Below are 19,557 nucleotides of genomic sequence, written 5' to 3' on the forward strand. Positions count from 1 at the left end.
GAGGCCTGACAGCTGGGACTACAGGTGCATGCCACCATGCCTGGCTATTTTTTTTTTTTATTAATTTTTTGTAGAGATGGGGCATCTTGCCATGTTGCCCAAGCTGGTCTTGAACTCCTGGGCCCAAGTGATCCTCTGGCCTCAGCTTCCCAAAGTGCTGGGATTAGAGGTGTGAACCACTGAACTTGGCCCCTTTCTACACTCTTAATCCCTGGCAACCATAGATCTTTCCAAAACTATAGTTTCACATTTTCCAGAATGTCATCTAAATAGAATATTTTCATATGCATCTGTTTGAGTCTAGCTTTTTTCATTCCATGTAATGCATTTGAAATTCATCCCATGTGGTTGCATGTATCAGTAGTTCATTCTTTTATATTGCTGAACAGTATTCCATTTTATGAATATACTAAACAGTATTCCATTTTATGAACGTACTAGTTAGTTTATCTGTTCCTCAGCTAAGGAATATTTGGGTGGTTTTTAAATTTTGCTTGGGTAAATACTTAGGAATGGAATTGCTGAGCTGCATGGTAAGTATATGTTTAATTTTCTTTCTTTCTTTCTTTTTTTTTTTTGAGACAGCATCTTACTCTGTCACTTAGGCTCGAGTGCAGTAGCATGATCATAGCTCACTGTAGCCTTGAACTCTTGGGATCCAGCTATCCTCCTGCCTTAGCCTCCCAAGATCTGGGACTACGGGCACACTCCACCATGCCCAGTATATATTTAATTTTATAAGAACTTGTCAAACTGATTTCCAAAGTGTCTGTACCATTTTCCATTCATATCAGCAATATCTGAGAGTTGCAGTTGCTCTGTATCTTTTCCAACACTTAATATTGTCATTTAAATTTTAAAAAATGTTTTTATTTTGGTCATTCTGATATTTGTGTAGTGGCAACTCATTGTGGTTTTAATTTACATTTTTCTAATGACCAGTGATACTAAGCATATTTTTCATGTGCTTGATTTCTGTCTGTGTGTCTTCTCAGATGAGCTATCTGATTTTTATTTTTTTTTAGCAGTCGGGAAACCAATGTAACCTTAGCAATAGTGAATGTCAAGTTCAGAATTATACGTTAGTCATTGCTTTCAAATGAAACTTTTCGTCTTAATCAGTTTCAGCTACTGTAACAGACTACTATAGATTGGATATATTAAACAACAAATATTTGTTACATTTATTTCTCACATTTCTGGAGGCTGGAAGTTTGAGTTCAGGGTGCCAGCATGGTGATATTCTTGGTGAGGGTCCCCTTCCTGGTTTACAGATGGCTGACTTCTCATTGTATCCTTACATGGCAGAGAGAGAAAAAATCTCTCTTGTTTCTCTTCTTATAGAGGCATTAATCCCACTCATAAGGGCTGCACCTTGTGACCTAACTACCTCCCTAAGGCCCTGCCTCTTACTAGCATTGATTTGGAGGTTAGGATTTTAACATATGAATTTTAGAGAGACCCAAACATTCAGCCCATAGCACATCCTGTTTCACATACATTAAATTTAGAAGCATTTAATTTTACTATGAGGAGTCAACCTCAAACATTAACTTTCACATAAAACAGTTCTGATAAATACATGATTTAAGGTAACAATAACTTTGTGAAATTAGATAAAATGAGCAATATAACACTAATTCAGGTTCTAGTTACTATTGTTCTTTAGCCATTATATAGCCATAACATGATCTGCAGAGCAGATTGATTTCTTCCTCATTAGGATTTTCTTGAATTGGTGCCTTGACTTAAACGCTGACCCAAGTCACTGTGTTATTGGTCTTTTGGTTTTCCTCTGCAGGCATTGGCAACTCCATCCCTTTGTGATTCACTTGCAGTTTTATCACTTGAAATAGTGAGTTTGAGTTAATCTTTTCTTCTTAAGTACTACCCATTTCATTAGAATTCACATTTCAAGAACTCCCTGGATATTCCAATACATTGCCATTTTAAGAGGTTCTTCATTTCATTTTTCAATTATCCACCAATAATCCTGCCTTTAATCCTAGCAAAGAACTTTCTCTACAAAAGACCCCTAAGCTGCCATCATTCCCCCAGAGAAAATTATTCTCCAATCTTCCCCTCAATTTCTTCTTGTAAACATTGAGCCTTTGATGCTCTTCCCAGAGAGTTGTTAGCCTTTTGTCTCTTCTTCCATATGAATGGGCTTTTGCAATCAGACTTGAGTATAATCTTGAGTTGAACTCAATGAACAAATGATTTCTGCACTGCTGTTGTATTTATAACTCTGTAGTGGAAAAAAAGGGGTTTATAATCTGTTTTCACTACTGAAAACAGGTTAAGTAAGGGTCTGCTGCTATTAATCTTACTCCAGGAGCACTACCTTATTTTTAAGATAGGTACATAAAAAATCAACTCAAGAAAACGTTTCTTGAATGAAGCGAAGTGTTTTGTAGCTCCAGCTATAGATTTAGATGCCCTAGCTCGCCCCATTTGGGAATATTCTCTTCCAGACTATAATTTCTTCCTTCTTTTTCATAAGACTGGAGGAGGGAGAGTCAGTTACAAATTTGGTTATAACATAACTGCAAATAACCATGTTGTCAGGTAACTTCTCTTTCATGTGATAGAATACATTGGTTTGAAAACATATCAGAAAATATTTTACTGAGATCTTTCAGAAAAAAAAAAAGTTGTAAGACACACTTGCCCATACCTTTATGGAACAATTTATTCCTTGCTAAAGTATCCGCTTGTTGCTATACAGATGCAGTCTGAGAGATTAAAAAATTAAAACCATCAATATGTCCTACGTAAAAGCAAATGAGCTTCTCAGGCTTTAGAGGACTTTTATATATGTGGATTTTTTGTAGGCTAATTTAAATATTAATAAAAAGATAAGAGAATTGATCTAAATGTCTTTATTCTTATACTCATAAGCCAAATTCTGCACATTGGTTCAGAAATAATGAACCTTTAACCAATTCTAAACATCCCCATTCTAATTATTTACTTGGAGTACTTTTAAAGATTGCATCTAAGCATGCAGTGATTGAAACAAATGTTTTTGTAAGTTTTTTTCTATAATGTCCCCCAATTTTACAAATGTTTAGAATATTTAGAAATATTTCAGATGTTTTGGGATGTTCTTGTTGCTATTCATTGGCAAGAGATGAGATGATTAATAACAAACTGTTGGATCACCTAGTTCTCCAGTTGGCCCTTCACATTTGTGGTACAGGTCAGGATGTCTAAGAGAATAGTGAAACATACTCACACCTATTATCCCTGCAGGAGGAAGGCTGCAAAGGCAGGACGAATCCCACTCAAGCCACCATCCATACAAATCCACTGGCTTTGGCATGATGTTTCCTCTCTTAATTACGTTTTACTGAAGACTGATATTAACAGCATTCTGCCAGGAAAACACTAAAGGACTGTGTCAGAATAAAGAAGACTAAAGAGAAATGACAGCTGAATTCAGGGCATGACCCATGACATTTGATTTTTTTTGACCATAAAAATAGTATTGAAATCTGAATAAAGTCTATAAATTAGATAAGAGTATTATAGCAATGTTAGTTTTCTGATTTTGGTAATCTTTTGTTGTTTCATTGGGGAATTTCTTCTTTATTAGAAAGATACACAAGTATTTAAAAATAAAGGGGTTTCATGACTGTAACTTATTCTCAAATGATTAAAAAACTCGGAATCTATTAAAAATATGTGCATATATACATACATATATACACAGAGATATACATGCGTATATAAGGCATAGACATTCCGTGTATGTCTGTACATATACACACAAAGAGATAGATACAGCAAATGTAAAATGTTAACATTTGGGGAATGAGGATGAAGGCTGTATGAGAATTCTTAGAGCTATTCTAAATACTCCTTTTTTAATAATTAGGTTGGTGAAAAATAAAAACTCTTTACTATGAGTCTGAAATTTTGGCAAGATATCTAGTTAAAAGAAAAAAAATCCCAGCTTGCATGTTTTTGAGAGGGGAACAGGTGGCTCAGAAGCAGTAGGATAGCAGGAAAAATGCAACCAAATATGGGAAACTGTAGGCATTATTAAAAATTAGTAAACACTATTAGTCTACATATTCTTACATGATTGTATTTCAGAACCTAAAACTAAATTTTCACTTAGGAAAATATGTTAAATGAATGAGAACAAACCCACCCAGGAAGTTGGAAGTAGTAAATTCTGTAGTGTTTTCTCTGTAGTTGTTGACAAATGCCAACCTGGCTTTAGTGTATACACAGGATGATTCCGTTTATTTTTATGAGTGTTGATACTTTCTAGATGTTTGTTTTATTAACCTACCTAATTTTCTTCTTTCTAGTAATGAAAGCACTGGGTCCTGTTAATTTCAGAGCAAACAGCAAATGCATAGTGGATTCTTACAGATATGTTTCCTCATTACGTTTGCTATTTTTTATGAAACATTAAACAGATTAAATAATGGGAAATAATTCTACTACTTTATATTTTACCAAATCTTCCTGTCAAAAGAAATATTTTTTGTCTTTGTATCAGACACTGCTTACTCAGTATATATATTTCCCGCAAGACCCCTCTTCCTGACCACAGATCCATGTGCTTCAGGGCAAACAACATCATTCCTAGTTCCAGGAGGCAGAGCTTTTCTAATCCAATCACAGTGATTCTACACCCTAACAGTGACTAGTTTAGGAATTGGCATATAACTCATTTTTAGCAAAGGAAATTTGCTAATCAGGATTTAAGGGACACTTAGTAGACTCCTGAGAAAGAGACCTTTGTTCTTGTCACTATGATGCTGGATGTGACACCTGGATCTGTGCAGCCCTCATAGGACAAAGCTGATGAGGGATGGGAGAGTGGAAAGATGGAGAGAATCTGAGTCCCCAGTGACAGTGATAAGCTGCTGAATCAACCAGCCCTGGCACCGTGATTACATTTGGACTTGCAGATATTATTGACTATTATGCCTGGAAATTTGTGTTTTTTGAAGGTGAATACATACTGATTTTTCATTAAGTATTCTGAAAGTTTTCTACAAAAAAAATTTAAATTTCATGATTATTAAAAAGCTAGTGAGATTTATCAAGCCAATTAGATGATACAGGCTTTTGTATTTTATTTAAACCGAGCATAGAAATACATATTTCTTGAGTCATAGTCACAATCTCATTCATTTTCTGAGATGTATATTAACAGTTTAGAATGAGAAATTTATGAGAAAGAAGACAAAGGAATTCTGGCTATAAAGTAAAAGTAATATTTACCTACTTCATAAAGTGATAGTGAGAACTGAATGAGTTATATTGAAAGCTCTTAGAGCAGTGGCCGGCAGGTTGTGAGTTCAACAATTATTATTAACAATAGCAATTATAATTATTATTCTTTTTTGTGGCTTTTGTTGCTAAAATACTTGCTATCTTAATTTTAATTGTCTTTATTTTAAGTAACAGACTCTCTGAGAAGAAATGAATACCTCCAGTGAATTCAGCTGGAGAATTTTGGGGAATAAATGTTATAATTTCTAATTCTTAGATGAAAAAACTGAATCATAGGATGGGACTTTCTATGCAACATCTTCAAATACACTCTTGATCATCACATGGATACCAAGTCCAATATAGCATCGTTTAAAAATTTGAAGGGTACCAAGGTGTACTCCAGTGTGTATCAAACAGTGGGCCATGTTACAATGGTAGATTATGAGGCCAATTTAGTGGGGTTGCAACCATAATTTTAAAGAATTGAATTATTATGGAGTAGGACTGGTAAAATAAGAGTAAATTGCCTGTGTAAAGGTAAATATTGTTTGTGAAACCTTGTTTTGGTAATGTATGCGTGTATTGGTTTACATTAAAAATGTACTTCTCACTGTGAGTTTTGATTATTGGTAGAGTGGAGAAACGGGGGCTCCATAGCCAGACAAACTTGGCTTCCAATATCATTGGCCTGTTTTACAGAAAAGAGCATGGAACTGTGCCTACAAGCTAACAGGCACTCAAAACAATGTCCCTTCTTTCCTGCCTCTGTCCACAGGCTGCCTCCACCTTCTCCAGTGTGGACTTGAAGTTTTGGAACCACAGAGTAATGCAGCACTGACATTACAAACAAGGTGTCCTTAAACAAACAGGTATCACTGTGTCATATTACAAATTCATCCAAGCTCGACACTCCAGGAGCTCCGTGAGTGATCTGGGTTCTGAAGCAAGGAAAATCAATTGTATTTAAACAACGAAAAATAATGTCTCCTGAGCTGCTCATAGCCAAGAAATCACTCTGGCCCCATTCTTAAAATAACAGGTATTTGGGTAGAACTATTGATTGTTTTCACTTTTGTTGCCTTAGTAGAATGACGCATCATCCATAAAAAATGTGAATGTCAGGACGGTGGGACCATCCTGGCACACTGAGCAGCAGGGACCTCCGAGCCCTCAGATGTCATCCAGTCAGGTGTGTGGGGGCCACTCGCCATGCACAGCTTCTCTCAGCAGAGGTGAGCTAAGAGGAGGGAGAGGATAAATGTGTTATCACATGCTGCCCATTGCTTATTGCACAGGGAGCCCACATCTCCAAGTCCAGTGCATTTACTTGATATTACTTACCTTAGTTCCTTGTTTACCCGGGTGGAATGCTCAGGGGGAGGAACCGAAACACATTATTTGGTTTCACTGACATAATATTGAGCAGAAAAAGACGAATTCTCCTTCCCACTTCCTTTCCTTCTCTTCTTCTTCTTCGTCTTCCTCCTCCTTCCCTTCCCCCTTCCTTTTCTTCTTTTATAAAACATCCATTTATGTACCAGAACTTAGTGAAACTGCTGAGGTAGTCAAGGCTGTAAATTGAACCGGTCCCTTTTACCTCCAGAAAATATGAACGCATCCTTCTGCCACGGGGCTGGCACACATGGCGGGATTATGCTACCGTTAACAGGAAGGCAGGAAAGTACATTATCACTTCAGGGCTGTCATTACCGGAGGGTTTCGCTGTGAACTATAGCATTCAGGGCAAGGCAGGCAGTGGAAAAGGGGGGCTGGGTGGGCAGGGAAGAAAAAAAGAAAATGTTGTTGTTTTTCTTCCCTTAACAGGCTGACCAGAATGGTGGTGATATGAAGAGTTGGGGAATTCGACTTGAATGCAAAACATAATACTGCTTTCACTTAAAAAGGTGATGACAATAGCTACCTCCTTCCATTATCCTGTAGGTACATATTTGGAAAAAGACAGGCTCAGCCACACCTGATGGCTTCAGCTAATCAATTCATGTGCATCTTAAATCTGTCAAGACAAGATCACCTATTTAGTGTTAAGCTTAAAGGGATATATTTTGTGCCAGTGAAATCTCAAAGAGATCAGTTCACTACACATTTTTTTTCTTGCTCCTCATAGAACAAACCCATTTTAAGATTATTTTTCCTCCTTGGTATAAATTTTAAAATTTATTTTAAACAAATATCTTATTTAATATCATAAATTACAGCAATAAAATGACCAAGAGATGAGAGTGCGTTTGACTTTTTAGGTTTGTTCATAAAACAGTTGCAAAGTTCTATATCTAAGTAGTGTTATTGCCATTTTATAACGGCAGAACTTGGGGATAGGCAGTGGAGTGAAGTTCAGAATCTTGGGTTTTGTTTTCTTCAGTCCTTCTACAAAGGTTGCTTAGCACAGATACTGAACTCTTAGAGAAGTTACAATCATTTTTAATCCGTTTCTTCACAGTCTGTTTTTTGTCTGGATTCTGTTGTACAGCATAACAGATAAGCAGATCCCTAATGAGTTCAGAGCCAGCCAGTTAGTTCCTGGATATGTTACAGGTCCTTGTTAATCCAGTTAGGTATAGCAGGTTACTCATTTTTCCCATTTCTGCCCTTCACCTTGCCCTCCACTAAGATTTCTAATTTTATTGCAGAAAGATCTACCTTTTAGCAATGAAGAAATCATTGTTATTATTTTTAAAAAGCAATAGTGGTGAGAGTAATTCTAGGCAAAGTATTACAGAAAAAGTAAACAGCATGAGATGGTGGTTCTATGATTCCCTACAAGACCATCTGTTTTCCCAATGAAAAATCTAGTGCTTCCTCGAGTTATGTTTTAAAACGCTTAAGCAATCATTCAGATAATCAGACTTCATTGCTATGAAATTTCATCAAAGTGTACTCAATCCTTGAACTCATATCTGGGTCCATTTTGCCAATCAGATAAAACTTCCTAGGCTTTTTCCTAGAGGCATGAGTGGTTAACTTGATCTTATTGCACTGCAAAAGATTTTGTGCTACACATCATTTTTCATAAAAGCTATTTGTTGTGTTAGGAGAACTCCAGAGAGACTGCTTGTTAGAATAGATTTTGGGGGTGGGGGTGGGCCGGCACTTGTTCTGCTTTGTCACTTTGGACCAAATGAAAATTCTTAGAAATTCTTACAAATTAACCTCAGAGGACATGAGGAGGCAAAAAGGTGATACAGAGGAAATTAGTGTCTTGGTAAGTAAAGATGTTATTTCTCATGAACAGACCAATAATTATTAAAAAAAAAAAAACCAAAGAAATCTATAATTTGGAAGCACTGAATTCCTTTGTCTTAAGATTGTCACTTGCTTCTTCTTTCAGTTGGCATAGGGGTTAAAGCCACCTGACTCCTTTTTTTTTTTTTCCTTTGTAAAGGTCAGCCAACACATGCCCACTCTTGTCCACATGAGCACAAACAGCCTTTGCGTTGAAAAAGCACTAGGTGGTGCCCATTTTCTTTGCTGGTGAAAGGGCTGGATTCCCCAAGGGAGTCACTCTGGGCAAGTTCATCAGGCCCTGGCCCACATAGCACAGTGCACTTCTCTCACAGATGACCAGGAGCATGGTGTCACAGTCTGTCCCTTCCCTGATGCATCCTGGGGCTTGCCTGTTTTAGGACAGAGCTTTGATTTGGGGATACAGTGTTTTTACGTGTGAGGATAGGAGTAGAGGAGGGTGGTGGCAAAAAGCTTCGAGTGTTCCCTTTGAAAATGAAAGATAAGAGGAATAAACTCTGCAACACTGCCATCTGCATTTGTAAAAAGTCATAGTATATCTCTGCCAAGGCTCTTCTCCTGCCAGATCATCTGGACAATGCAGTGCACATGCTAATTTTATTTTTTCCCACTTTTGCCTGTAATCAAACTGTGAAAATAAGGAAAATGAAGGTTAATCTTAAATTTCAATCTGTCTCTTCACAAAAATAATTATTTGTTAAATAAAGCATGGCTAAATTGAAGATTTTGCATGCCCATGTCTCCCCCCAATACATACCATTTGAAGAGGTGGCTTTATACTACTGAGTTCTTTCCTTTAAAAAAAATCTTATTAGGCACGCTTAACAGGTTGTTGCTTTGTGTTCAAGGAGAGCAGATAACTGGCTAAGAAGATTTTTTTTTTCCAGAATAATTTTATCCGGGCGATATGTCCATCGGATCTGTTTTAGAATGTAGAACTGTTTAGAAAATTTTTGTTCTTGTAAAGATCTGGTAGCAGCAATTGAGCATAATCATGTTATTGTCATAAAAAGAAAAGAAGAAAAGAATATAACAATTTTTTTCTAGTAGACATATGTCTTGTCTATCTATAACCTATTCCCTGAAATTTGGCCTAGTAGAGTTAGTTTGTTCAAATATATTTATTTTGTTTTAGAGAAAGCAAGAAAATTGTTTTTTTGAATGCCAAAGAAATAGATTCTTGTAGTAAAATCTGAATCTTGTTTCACAGGTTGGTGAACCATACTCCAACAGAAAGGGGAAACAAGACTGTAAGTAGTTTTAAAAAGTTGAACTGAGAGAAAAGCTTTATTATGAAACTATGAGGATTATTTTTGTGCACTGGCTGCCCCGTCATATGTCATGGCATGTGGCGGGTTGACTGCTCATTAATTCTATTTATATCAGTATGATAATCCACCCCACTGAGTATGCATGTGTTAAAATATTCATAAATTATGTTTATTGTGACCAAATATACATTAAATGCCAAAAGAAGACCATTATTTAAAGACAAAACTAGTCAACAATCAAACAAGCAAAGCCTTTTTACTGTCAGTCCAGTACATTATGTTTTATCAAATTCACATGAATTGCTTCTCCTTCCAGTGCCCCATAAGGAATGTTTATCCTTTGTTTTTAAACTATGCAAAGAAATAGACTTCACTGAAAGGAACAGATTTGGAAAACAAAAGCTGTTACATGATCTCAGACTAATAATAACATCGGCTGGAAGAAACCATCTAGGGAAATGCACTTTTGGCTTCCACAATTATTTGATCCCTAATATACCCTTGACTTGAATTTGATGGCATTTCATAAAATCATAGACTAAGTTAAATAAAGCAGCTAACTTTTTTTGGTAAACTAGGCTGCCAATAGAATTTTAAGTTTGTGCATTTTTTGTTTGAAAACAAAAAAAGGATAGTTAAGAAAATCTAGAAGGTTGAGAATTGAGACCAGTAATTAAACTATACTGCGGCAGACCATTTTGGAACTTATTACTTCCAAATGAAGCAATCCTTAACTACTCTGTTTTGAATGATTCCAGGAAGTTGAAAAAATTGAGGTGATTATTCTTTTTACAGGCTGCTTATGCAGCAACACAGCACAGTTGAAAAGTTTGAATTCCTTGTCAAAATCCAAAGTGGTTTTAGTTAAAATATATTGCCTAACTTACCCAATTCATCATATTCTGAATTGAAGCCATGAAAACATCTAGGATTATTAATTATGAGGACCATACTTCAGATTTAACCAAAATAATGATCATTTTAAAAAGTGACCTGTATGCTGGCTTAATAGTCTACTTGTAATATCCTCCAGGAAACTGTTAAAAATTTCAAAACTTAAATTATACTTGAAAGGACTTTTTTTCTAAATCAAAACAATAAGTGAGGAGTAAAACAAAATAGAAAATTCTGAATTTATTTCGTTGTCACCATATGCTTATTTTAAAGAACACAACATTTAGAGAACAAATTAAATTTAGAGAACAACATTTACAGAACAAATTAATTTAGAGTAAAAATTAAATGTTTTTCTCATGTCGCCAATACTTACTATAGGAGTGAAGTCATCACTTAAATTGCATGTTAATTTCAAGTAAGATTTTTTTTTTCCTGTATAATGACACCATTATAGAATGTTTTACTTTCTACTTTTCCTTGGAAGAAAAATGTCTTTACTTCTATACAATCTTTTAAGAAACCTAAACAGTATGGCAACCTGAACAGGTATAGGAAATCTCTCCAGGGAAATAATTCAAAATGTGGAAAAAGCCATATATATAAAAATTTTCTTTATAACATTATTTATAATAGCAAACATTGGAAGGCATTTTAATATCTAGCAGTGGAAGCTTGGTTAGGAAAAGATGACAACATTCATTTGATGAAATATTATGCAGTCAATAAAATTGGTATACAGCAGTATGAGAAATATGGGATAAAATACTAAGTTAAAAAAGGATACAAGATGAAGGTGTAGCATGATTATAATAATTTTAACACATGCAAACAAAACACTAAAAGAGGATGCACAAAAATGTTAATCATCAAATTGAAGATTGAAATGGATTTTTTACCCTCTTTTCATACTTTTATTATGTTGTCATGTAATTTAAAATGCATTTTAAAATTTCAAAATTATTATCAGTAATCAATTTATACTTTTTCTTTAGATGTCGTAAATAATCACCATAGATTTTTGAGGGGAAAAATTAGACAACTCCAATTTCCAAAGATGTTAATTTTAAAACCAGTATCCCAATGTGTGGTTTTAGTATTCAAACCTAATTTGATTTCTATGGAATCGTAGTGCACATATATTTTATTAAATAATAATTCCCTCTTTTATTAAAAAAATCCTGCTTATTATATTAAACTCTAAATGACAGCTTTTTCGCCTCTCAGTTCTCAAAAACCCTGAGCAGCCATTTCAGAAAACAAAACAAAAGAAAACCCCACATATCAAAACACCACAAAACCCTCTCATTAAGCTCTCTGCAAAGTTTGAGATGTACTTTCATGTGAATCTTGGCCTCTGTACAGCACTGCTGCACAATCATTTTCATCTGAGATTTGAACATATTGGAAGAACTAGAGCCTTCCTTTCTTTTATCCTGTCACTTCCCCCCCTGGAAGTGATGGGCATATGGCAGGCACCCTCCCTAGATTCTCAAACAACAGGAGGGACCTGATTTCAATTCCTACATCCTGTCATCAGTGACTCTCGGGATATTTTGTTCTTGCAAGGCTAAGGATGTGATTCGAATTTGCCATACGGACAGAGCTTAATGCGATGCCATTTTTACCACTGGCGCCCTCAATCAGTTAATTAAACATGATATAAATCACCACATGTATTTGTTAAGTAAGATTAATGTGGCAAAGTCAAAGTAAATGAGGAATCCTCCCCATCCTAGGAGTGTGAATCACTGATAGGAAGATTACACTTTTGGAAACTCAATACTTTTGAGCAGGCTTTGTTGGTTTAATCCCTCAGACTGCTTTGTGCAACTTGAAACCTAGAGCTGTCATCTTTAGCCAAAATTTCAGCCATAACTTCCTCAGCTTTCACCCCATTATTGAAATCAGCATTCACAATACTTAACAAAGATCAAACCTTTCAGCGGACCACAGGGCAGCCTCTTACCACCTGGGACACCAGAAACATGTTTAATAAATATTTCATTATGTTTTAACATGAAGACTCCCTGGTTTCAATTTTTTTTTCTTTCCTGGGGAGCTAAGGGCTACCACCAAGCTGCACATTCCGTCACTATGGTCAGTTAGGTTTATAGCCTTAATAAAAGGATTTGCCCCCCTTCACATGCTGGGGAGCCTTGTTAAACCACAGCAATTATAGAAACACAAGATAGGTGCTCTGCAAAGATCAAAGCTCAGTTAAAGACAGCTCTGTAGGAATTTGGAGCTCTCTTTGAAAAGTGCTCAGTTTACAAAGTATAGAGGTATTAAACCCTGGGAATTAAAAACTTATTTTAGAATAATGTTTAAAGTCTGACAGTATTTAATATGGGATCTCCTTCAGCCACTCTTTGTGTATTATTTCTAATATCTATTCACGGCATACCTATAATAACTCCAAAGGAACCGTTACACTCAGAAGACATACGCATATGATGGATCCTTAATACCAAATGCATTACCTACTCAGTAGGTACATTTTAACCTCAATATCCCAGCTCAGGGACAGGGTAGAAAAATAGCATGTAAATTTCTTTAGGAGGAAAAAAATGCAGCATGCCTGGGTCTTCAGCTTTGTGGCTCAGTGGAATCCCTAGAGGCTGCTTTCCATACAGGAGGGATAGGTGATGGCCTGTGCTGGGCTGCACCAGGTCACTTTAGCATCTGGCCTTTGGGGCTGCCGCATAACTCACCCAACTCTAATTGGATGTTGAAGTACCCAGTCTTAGGCATTGTAATGTTTCCTCTACCTCTGTAGATTGTATCATTCATCCAGAAACACATACACATACACACACACACACACACACACACACACACACACACACACACACAGAGTAATGCATGTGGACTCCATTTCAGAAAAAGAATGCTAAACCCCGAGTGGCCTAAACTTAATTGTGTGGCTATGGGAGCTTTTGGGTGACAAAGGGTCTGCAAGCCAAATAGTTTTGTGTGCAGCATCTTACAACAGGGCAGTATAAATGGGCTCAGCCTGGGATTTTGAACTCTGTGCTTCAGCCTCGGAAAATGAGTTATTTAAAAGCAGCTATTGCCAGGAACATTTTAATATCTATTTAGAGAAAACTATTTGGGGTTTTTGGTGTCCAGGAGTCTTCAGCTTTGAAACATGTAGGTATAAATGCAAACCCCTCATTTTACATCAGCATATCTATTTTAAATAAAAGGTTGTAATGATGATAAAAATAAGAGCTAATATTTGTTGACTGCTTGCTATTTGCCAGGCTGTATGCCCAGTACGTTACATGGAGTATTACATTTAATCTTCATGACAACCCTATGAGATAGGTTCTATTATCGTATTTATTTTCTAGACGAGGAGACTGTGGCTCAGAGGGGCAAAGATCACATCACTAGTAAGAGGTGGGGTTGTGATTTTAATCTGGGTTATATGACCCTAGAAGCCACGCTTTTACAGCCTGTTACTATCTGATTTGAAGTTTATTTTGTGCTGTGATCTAAAGTTTCTATTTTATGGTTTCTTTTTATTTAGCTGTAACTTTTAAGAGAATTCTAATCCTTGAAAATAAAGGTAACAGAGTCTATTTTTCCTAATTAGCTTTCTGCTTTTAATTTTAGTGTTAAATGGGTAATGTAACTTCAGGTTTTGTGTTTCTAATAATTTATTTTGGAAAATGCCATACCCCAAGAGTTACCTGAAAGAGTTTCATGATAGAAACTCTTTTTATTTGCCTTGGAATCACCATTTTATAATTAATCTAAGAAAATGCCCTCATTGAAAATAGAAGCAATCAATTATCTTTTTTGCCTTCCCTTTGAATAAAGCTTTTCCTTTGACTAGTTCAAGATTCTGATACGTTGTTTAATGGTGAAAGAGATGTTCCAGATTTAGAAGTATTATAGTGCAGCATGAGTCAGATAGGCCTGAATTAGAATCTTGGATTCACCAAGTTTTGGTTCTGTCATCTTGGGCAACTATTTCAGTTCTCTTAATCCTATCAGATTATTATTGGTAATACAAAAAAATAATGCCGATCATACAGTGTTATTATGAAAACTTCATGAAATATATATGTGTAAATATATATATATATATATGTCTGTTTTATGAGCATAATAGTTCTATTTCAAGGGCCCCCTTGATGTCCAACTATCAAGCAAAGCCCCACCAAGATGAGTGACTTCCCCTGTGTTCACAGTTTCAGGCCTTAGCAGACATGGTTAAAGTGCTTCCTGACAATACCAACACTAGAGCTTGATCCGGGCCTCAGAATAAGGCCCTTTTTTCCCAGTAGAGTTCCAAACTGTGAAAACAGTATTTCTACAGCCTTTCAGAGACGGAGTCTTGCTCTGTCGCCCAGGCTGGAGTGCAGTGGCACAATCTCGCCTCACTGCAAGCTCCGCCTCCCGGGTTCACGCCATTCTCCTGCCTCAGCCTCCCGACTAGCTGGGACTACAGGCGCCCGCCACTCCGCCCGCCTAGTTTTTTTGTATTTTTGGTAGAGACGGGGTTTCACCGTGTTAGCCAGGATGATCTCCATCTCCGGACCTCATGATCTGCCCACCTCGGCCTCCCAGAGTGCTGGGATTACAGGTGTGAGCCACCGCGCGCAGCCAAATCTAGATTATTAACACAGTCAAAGGGAAGGGAGAAGAATATATATACATATATATGTACGTAGATGTGTGTGTATATATACACATATATAGAATATTTGTGAGCTATACATATATATGTGTGTGTATGTGTATATATATGAATATATACATAATGCCTCCCTTTGTTGAAATAGGAAAAGTTCCAATTTTAGTTTTTAGATGATAAACTTAGTTTTAAGAATTTTCTATCGAGCTATCTTTTGTGGATTGTCAGATCTCATTTGAACAAATATCTCAACCCACTGCTCGGCAACAACATATGTCATCCTGACCTTTTAAGACCTTGTAACCCACCACTCCAAGATAGGCTGCTTCCTTCCTAGGCCATGGAGACCTGGCCTGCATGTTTGAATAGCCTCTAGCTTCTTACTGGTACGTAATACATATTAATAATCAATCAATCTGCCACCTTTCATAAACACTAAATTTCTTTCACAGTATAATGACACAGTTGACATTGTATCAAAATTCAAGACTTTTCGAGAGGTCTATTTTTTTTTTTTTTTTTTTTTTGTGGTGGCGCATGCCTGTAATCCCAGCTACTTGGGAGACTGAGGCAGGAGAATCACTTGAACCTGTGAGGCAGAGGTTGCGGTGAGCCGAGGTCACGCCATTACACTCCAGCCTGGTCAGTAAGAGTGAAAAAAAAGAAAAGAAGTATAGGAAGAATTAATTAATTAATTAATTAATTTTTTTTTAATTATACTTTAAGTTTTAGGGTACATGTGACATTGTGCAGGTTAGTTACATATGTATACATGTGCCATGCTGGTGCGCTGCACCCACTAACTCGTCATCTAGCATTAGGTGTATCTTCCAATGCTATCCCTCCCCCCTCCCCCCACCCCACAACAGTCCCCGGAGTGTGATATTCCCCTTCCTGTGTCCATGTGATCTCATTGTTCAATTCCCACCTATGAGTGAGAATATGCGGTGTTTGGTTTTTTGTTCTTGCGATAGTTTACTGAGAATGATGATTTCCAATTTCATCCATGTCCCTACAAAGGACAGGAACTCATCATTTTTTATGGCTGCATAGTATTCCATGGTGTATATGTGCCACATTTTCTTAATCCAGTCTATCATTGTTGGACATTTGGGTTGGTTCCAACTCTTTGCTATTGTGAATAGTGCCGCAGTAAACATACGTGTGCATGTGTCTTTATAGCAGCATGATTTATAGTCATTTGGGTATATACCCAGTAATGGGATGGCTGGGTCAAATGGTATTTCTAGTTCTAGATCCCTGAGGAATCGCCACACTGACTTCCACAATGGTTGAACTAGTTTACAGTGAGAGGTCATTTTTATCTTTGATCTAGCTGAATATAAGTTTATAGAAACATATAAGCTACCAATATCCTCTTAAAAGGGACTGTTAATGTAAAAAATGTTTATTCTGCCTTTTGACATATTTTCTGTCTTTGCTTTCTTCAGTTTTCATAATCTTTCACTTGTTGACTGCTTGCTATTTGCCAGCATGTAATGCTATCAGTGTCTTTAGAAGCATTATTCAACTTGTAGCATGGCTGCAAGATAAAGGTCTTTAAAAATATCATTTTAGTGAAGTACGAAAAGTTGGCCATCACTGAATAATGGATCAGGATAATTGTGCCATTGCTTCTTACTCAAAGGTTCACCTATCCTACCAGAGTCTGGATGTATGGAAACAACTGTTGTTTAGTCAGAACATTTGCTTTCCTTCTGGGGTTGCCAGATTTCGCAAATAAAAATACATAGTACCAAATTAACATAGACTTTCAGATAAACCATAAGTAATTTTTAGTATAAATATGTCTCATACAATATTTAGGACAGACTTATACTAAAATATTATTCATGGTTTATCTGTCGTTCAGTCTAATTGGGCTTCCTGCATTTTATCTGGCAACTGTATTTCTTTTACCTCTTAAGTTAATAAAATAACAAACTCAGTCTTATTTCCATTAGCTCTTGTGGGATTCAGTACCATGCCATTTGATGGTGGTGGGAGGAGAGCCCTGCCTTTGCATAAACACCTGGAAGACTTGGAACCAATGGTTGAGAACCAAGTCAGAAGAGATGGTTTTGTAGTCTGTATATCAAACAGCTATCAAGCCACAGTTTGTAATTCAATTTTCTAATTTGCTTTACTCATTTCTCTTAAAGACAAAAGTGAAAATAACTCTTTTAAAATTGTATAGAAAAGCAGACTGCTTATGATATTGTTTTATTCATTATTTATTCTTTCATTTATTCATTCAAAAAATATTTATTGAGGGCCTACTATGTGTCAGGTACTGCAAGACAGTTATAATAATATTTTTAGATTTATGTTATACTTATGTTCAGGTTCAAGGGTATTGTGTGTACCTGGATATTAATGGTGCCTGTTTTGAATAGCAGTGGTTGTAGATGTCTAAGTCATGCTTCCTGCCTTCTAATCAAACAGCAACAGTAGACATCATCTGTACTCCTGACAACTAATAACATATATTTTGTTAGAAGTCTTTTGGTTTTGCCTCGAAAAATAGCTGTATACTTAGGCGACAATGTTGTCAATACCTATAGTTTTATAGCTAGAGCTATATCTTTGAAAGGTCCCTGCTTTCCTATAGCACTAAGTTAAATTATGATTCATTCTATATTTTTAGAAACCAGAAGGTCAAAATATTGTTTAGGTATATTGCTTCATCTGCCGTATATAAAAAAGACTCCTATCAATTGCCCTTCTTAATTTTTAAGTCATTTTTACCCATTTTGAGGTTATGGAGAATCTTACATGTGTTTGATTGGATTCAGTCAAATAGGCTGTACAGCTTTTACTATGCCTCGTAATTTTTTTCATTACAATAAAAAGCCTTTTAAATCACCGCTACTTAGAATTATATTGAAAATACTTGTGATACTTTTATATACAGTGAGTTTAATGCCAGGATGTGAAAGCAAATTGATTGTAGGCAATTCTGTGCTTGAGCACCCCGGAGTAAAAAGAATTACACTAGTAACCCTGGGGACCTCCTGCTCTCAGAAAGACTGTCTGCACTCAGACATCCACTGGCAGGTGAAAAAGAAGGGATTGCCTAATTCTTGTCTGAAATTCTATAAACACATTTTAATTCAGAGAAATAATTTTTGAAGGGAGAAAAAGCACCTCAAGGGACACTTATGTTTAACGTTTTTAGTGTAGTAAAATGAGCTGCAAGGAAAGTATGTCATCTTTGCAATAAGCATTTGAAGATCTTCTAAGAGTGACTTAAAGGTAGACAACTTGCCATCTGGAGGTTGTGTGGCTGTGGAAGGCTTGGCTAGATCAGCAGATAAAACCCTCATGGACTTTTTACCTCTGACACCCTGGTCAGAGTGAGAAGTACTTGGGGCTTTTAACAAGAGTCTCTAATGACACATACCTCCATCAGCTTGAAGAGCAGCTGACATGTTTTAGGAGTGACCTTAGACTGTCATGCAAGCATTAGAGAGAATGAATTAGTATTTTGGGGAGGAGCCTTTGGTCAGGATTATGATCCCTGAAGAGTCACTCTTGATTCTTCTTTCCCAGATCTTCAAGGTGAAATGTTCAGGAAACCAAAGGGTTATTGGCTTTTCAAGTATGCAGAAAGCAGATGTGTCAGGTTTGATTTCAGAAGGCAGACTAGCTGCATACACTTTTTCACTCTCTCCCACCCCAAGCTAAATTTGACTGGGACAAATATTGAGGAAGGGGACAGAGTGGGAAATAAAAGGCTAAAGTGTGTCTGCTGACATGGGCCATTAATATCTGAAGAGGTCAAAAGGGAAAATCTCTACCGGCTAGCGGGACTGGAGACAATATGGTTCTAAATGGAAGTCAGACCTCACATATGCAAGCAAATTGCTATCAAGGATATGGCCTTGAACAACTTTTTGGGGGAATCTTGTAACACAGTGGCCACAAGCACTCATTGGAAATGAGGCCTCTTACCACCAGTTCCCTTAAAAAGGATGTTTTATCCAAGACATTATCTTGAGTTCTCACACCAGCCCTGGCACAGCTCCACAATGTTTGTAGAGGCAGGACTTGCAGAGAGGGTAAGACTGCATACCGTAAACCCCACAGCTTATCTTCCAATCCCAGCTCAGTCACTTATTAGCTGTGCAACTTCAGGCAAATTATATAATCTCTCTATGCCTCAGTTTCTTTATCTGTACCATGGGAAGGATTGAGTTAATACATATATAGTCCTTAGTTACCATCATCATATGCATCTTC

The 19,557-nt window shown here is 36.6% G+C and overlaps 1 long non-coding RNA gene across 2 annotated transcripts in view; it reads left to right on the plus strand.

Annotated features, from left to right (window-relative positions):
* Nucleotides 1-19,557, plus strand: part of LOC101151867 (uncharacterized) — a 222,021-nt gene that overhangs the window by 67,003 nt on the left and 135,461 nt on the right. The window contains exons 2-4 of one of the 2 annotated variants that reach the window (XR_008677258.2): nt 6,017-6,473; nt 7,066-7,145; nt 9,713-9,752. This is a non-coding gene — a long non-coding RNA (uncharacterized lncRNA). The remainder of the gene's footprint in view (nt 1-6,016; nt 6,474-7,065; nt 7,146-9,712; nt 9,753-19,557) is intronic. The other variant, XR_008677259.2, reaches the window with a different exon arrangement.

The sequence above is a fragment of the Gorilla gorilla genome, chromosome 12 (genome assembly GCF_029281585.2).
Source record: "Gorilla gorilla gorilla isolate KB3781 chromosome 12, NHGRI_mGorGor1-v2.1_pri, whole genome shotgun sequence".
NCBI classification, from domain to species: Eukaryota; Metazoa; Chordata; class Mammalia; order Primates; family Hominidae; genus Gorilla; species Gorilla gorilla.